Genomic DNA, 5,178 nt, shown 5'->3' on the forward strand with positions numbered 1-5,178 from the left:
ATTATATATATATATAGTATATAATAAAACTAATATGTTCTACTATATATTATATTTGTATAAGTTGTTTATACATTTATATTTTAAAAATTCAAATAATTTAGCATAAAACATTAAAAGTTTATTTTTCAATTGGTAAAAGAATAATTAATTATTCATTTATGACTAAAAATATTTCAAATAATTGACGATAAAACTTTAATTTTAAAAATGTATACATCAATTTTCAAAATAAAATTAAATATTTTAATTGCATTTATTATGACTTTTAATATATTTATTACTTTATTCTTTAGAAATTTAATTTTTGACTTACAGAAAGAAATGAATAAAAAAATTAGTTTTAATTGTTAATAAAATTTATAAAACTAAATTGAAAATTGAGAAATTTTTAATAGAAATATTAAGGAATGATACATAAATACATGTTTTATGAATGAAAATTTTAAGTAATTTATAAAAGTTAAAAGTTTAATTGACGTTGGAGAAGAAGAGACTGTTTTCCATATAAAATACCTCCAACGTTTTCCATTATTAAGCGATTGCAGCGCTCCTGTGTCATTTTTTCGTAATTGCAAATAATTCATAATCAATCTTTGTCGTGTTTAACATTTACAAAAATTTTTTTTTACCTCCAATTTTTTAACTTAATTAATTAAATAATTTTAATTACATCCAATCAACCCTTTACGATATATTTTACTCGATTTATTTTTTAAAAACAATGTAATTTTTTACCGTTTATTATTATTATTATTAAAAACGTAAAAAATTTAGTAATTTGTTTTCGTATACTCAATTGCATAAGAATGTATTTATGAAGTTATAATGTGTATGAGGATGGATTTCTTGACACGTTCCTCTACATCAGCGCCATCTGTGGATGTAGATAGAAATCTAAACGACGTAGTAACCATTTTGCGTGATGCATAGAAACGCTTCGAAAATTGACTTCTTTCGTGACGGATCATGGCATTATGTTCTCTTAACCACATATTTTACCAATAAGTTCGTCTACGTGTCACGAAACAAGCCGATAATGACATTAAAAAGAATCTCCTTAGCATATTATTTTTAATTTTTAACTAATTTTCACATTATAATCGATTCGAGATTAAAGTCGATTTTACCAATTATGCAAAAATAAAACCAACTTATTATATTCAAAACATAATTATATACATATTTCAAACGCGATAAGAGCAAAAAAATCGAATTAGTTCGATTAATTTTTATATAAGCGAAGGAAAATGCAACTTGTAATTGTAATCTGCTATGGTGTGTATTGTTTAATTATATCGCAAATAAAATATAAAATAAAGCTTAAAATACGTTATAAATTAATATAAAAATATAAATAATTTATATTTTGATTAGTTATATAATAAAAATATATAAATTTTGTTAAATTAAGTTTAAATATTAATTCATTTTTCATGTGTTATATAGGATATTTTTCAATCAAAACTTACTTAAAAATTGTGATATATTACTGTTAAATCTATAAAAAAAAATTGTAAATGTTTACTGATTAAATAATAATTTTATCTGATATCGATTATTAAAGTTTTTATTTTGAGTTCGTTATCCTTTGCAGATTAACCTGACATTAACAACTCTTTAGAATGAACTCTTAGATCTAGACTTAGATTTTATCTTAATAAATTTAAATTAAATGAATAAAGTTTATAATAAAATTTTAAATTTGATTCTTTGATATTAATAATGAATTTTCGATAGTTTATTATAATTTTTTAGTCATTAATACAAGTTTAAAAATCGCCAAAAGTATTGTTTCGTGCCTAATTAAAATAAAAAAATAAACAAGTTTAAATTATTGTTAGAGATTCTGTATAAATTGCTTTAAGTATTATAATTTTTAAAATATTATTTGAACTTTTTTAAACTCTATGAACTCCTGATACAGTGACAATTTTGTTAGTACTGTACTGTACTGTATAGTACTTGCTATACTTCAGTGAGTTCTTAATATAGTGAATGATTAAGCTAAATCTTGCGAGAGTTTAGTATATCGAGAGTCCACTATGTTTTAAAAAACATTTATAATATACAAGGCCAGATTTACACCAAAGCTAAAAAAGTTAGGGCTTAGGACCTCATGCTTTAAAATTTAATTATTTAGTGAAGAGAGTAAGGCTTCTTATATGTTGTCTCTAGAAGACTCTGTCCTATGTAAATTTAACCTTAAAAAACTTAGTAATGGACAAAGAATTTTTAAATAAATTAATTCAAATTATTTACAGTTTCTAATTAAAATTCAGGAACATATTTTAAATTATGCTTATTAAAATTAAGATTTATGAGCTCAAGTATCATTAATTTGTTTATTGATAAATTATTTTTTCTCTCTTAAAAATTTTATGCTGACTTTTTCGTTTATTTGAATTGCTTTTTTAATTAGAAAAAAACCCGAAAATTAAGAAAATATTTTATTAAATTTTGATTTTTTCTAAATTGAATTTTTCTATATTCTATCCTATTCTATATTATTCTGTATTTATGCTATATATTTTTTCTATATTTCTTTAATTTATTATTCTATAAATTTTTATATTTTTTGTAAATATTTATAATTAGATTCTTTTACAAAAATACAAAAGTGTGTATTCTTGTTATGATAATTGATATCATTTAAGCCATCAACTTAGCATGACGCTCTAACTTTAATGTATTCGCTGTTATAGGCCTATACAAATGCGAATTATAAATGGAATATATAATTAAAAACCTATTAAATGAATATCATCTATGAGCAGATGGTTAACAAGAATGAAAAATTGAATATACAAGTTCAAAGTATTATATACTTTTTATACTTTTATATTTTATAAATTAATTTTATAAAAGTTAAATAATTGCATAAATTCATTGTAATGTTAATTAATATTTTAATAACATTACAGTGTTTTTAATTTTTGAAAGTAAAATTTTTCTATAATAAATTAAACTATTATAAGGTATTTATATAACTTATATAGGCTATAAATTGTGTTGGCTTATAAGAAATAATTTTAAATTAAATTGTTTCTATTGATTAATAGTAAATGTTTTAAGTTGAATAATTTAATTTATAATTACGACGTTTATATTTTTATTAATATTAATTTATATTTATTTAAAAATTAAACATTTTAATTAGTGCTTAAGGATTTATGCTATAAGTGATAATGTAGTCATTCTTAAATAATACTTTACTATATTCGATTTGTGTAAATTGAGATTAAAATTTTTATATAAGAATAAAATATTTATGTTTATAAAAGTTATGTTTTAAGATGTTTTTTGAATAATATCTATCAATATGAAAATTTTAAAAGCAGGTTTATTACAACTATTCAAATAAATGTACTTTTGTATACATTTTAGATACGCCTACACCTTAATAAACGTGAATTTACAAGTAATATAAACTGTATAACATTCATAAAATGTAAGTAAAAAGTAAAAAACGTTACAAAGTTTGAAGTTTAATAGTTACAAAATAATTATAAAAATACTTACTAATTCCATAGGCCTATAGAAAAATGACTTAAACTGAGATTTATTAAAACATCCTACTTCAATTCTAATTTAAATCTTAAAAAAAATTAGATTTATAAAACTTTCTTAAATCAAGAATTAATAAAGTTTTTTCATTATAAATTCTTAAAGTTAAAGCCGAATTTAAACTTGTAGCCCTAAGCTTTAACATATAAGAGGCCTTTTCTTTTCCATTTAATAATAAGGAATTTAAGAACGTTATGACCTAAACTATAGCTTGTTTAATTTACGCGTAAATCTGGCCCTGCTTAAATTAGCATTGTAAAATAATCATCAGTAAATTGTAATTAGGACATTAAAGATATTTAAAATGACCTTAACTAAAAGAAAATTAATTAAAGGAAATATTCGATATAAATGTGCTGATTAAATTTCTAATTTTAATCAGTCACTTAAAAAAATACTAGCAAAATGAGACTAAATATTATTTAAAAGATTAAATTTTTAAAGAATTACCTAGAATAGGCCTACATATAGACCAAAAAAAATATATTTACTTTAATTCAATTCAAATCAATAAACGTTTTATTATATTTAAGGAAACACCTTGTTACAATCTTTGTCGTTATAACAATCAAAATAACGAATAAGTAGTTATTCTTATTAACATCTATTATTTGATATTTGACATAATTCTCGAAAAAAGTATAAAATGTATACATTATATTAAAACTTTTAGTATTAAACAAATATTCATAATTTGATAAAGTTGTTTATCAATGAATACTTTCTTCTTAATTTCTTTAAGTATTTTCACATTCAACCAATATATGAATTACCGATATTCTGTCTGAATCACACCATTTATAGTTTCTCATCATATATATTAGATTAACTTCTATTATTATGTAGACCTGATTCTTATTATTATGATTCTGAAAAAGCAATTTTTAACACAACATTTATTTATATTTAATATTTTATATTTATGTTTCTATTTGTTTGTTTATGTTGTTTAGTACATGTTTACACTTATTTATATAAATTTATGTTTATGTTGATGTTGGGTACAGTACATAATTTTTATGTACTATAACCATGGATGGTATCTATCATAGATTGTTCTAATGCTTTAACGTCTTTTATTATCAAATTTGAAATTATATTATAATATAATATATTATATATTTCTTTGTTTTCGACATCACAATTTAAAAAATTCAAGTGATATAGGCCTATATTTACTCACAATTTCTGACAATTTGTAATACCAATTATTGGTTTAATTCAAGTTTTTTTTTATAGATAACAATATTTACTCTAATTATACACAATAACTGCTACATTCATACAGAAACAACAAATTAACTAGAAATTCCTCGCAATAAAGAATTTCTAGTTAATTTTATAAATAATTTTCTTAGAAAGTTACTTTAAAAATCTTTTAAATTCTAAGAAATATTCTATGTGAAATTATTTAATGTTTTAAGAATATGTAACCAAAGTGCGTTATGAACTTATATAATTGAAATTCTTTAAATTATTAATAATATTTTGTTATATTTTTTAATTTAAAAAATGTATTTCATAATTTATGAAAAATTTTAAAATTTAATTATCATTTAATAATAAGGAAATTGAAATATTATGAAAATTGAAATTTTAAATATTCTTAAT

At 20.2% G+C, this 5,178-nt stretch overlaps 1 long non-coding RNA gene across 4 annotated transcripts in view; it reads left to right on the forward strand.

Annotated features, from left to right (window-relative positions):
* Nucleotides 1–5,178, forward strand: part of LOC111633140 — a 71,780-nt gene that overhangs the window by 44,018 nt on the left and 22,584 nt on the right. The window contains exon 1 of one of the 4 annotated variants that reach the window (XR_002758009.1): nucleotides 734–1,278. The exons of 2 other annotated variants lie outside the window; for them this stretch is intronic. This is a non-coding gene — a long non-coding RNA (uncharacterized LOC111633140). Of the gene's footprint in view, nucleotides 1–733; nucleotides 1,279–3,418; nucleotides 3,452–5,178 lie in introns of those variants that run through there. One more of the 4 variants, XR_002758011.1, reaches the window with a different exon arrangement.

This window comes from Centruroides sculpturatus, unplaced genomic scaffold, assembly GCF_000671375.1.
Source record: "Centruroides sculpturatus isolate CEXI.00-Female unplaced genomic scaffold, Cexi_2.0 scaffold786, whole genome shotgun sequence".
Lineage (NCBI taxonomy): Eukaryota > Metazoa > Arthropoda > Arachnida > Scorpiones > Buthidae > Centruroides > Centruroides sculpturatus.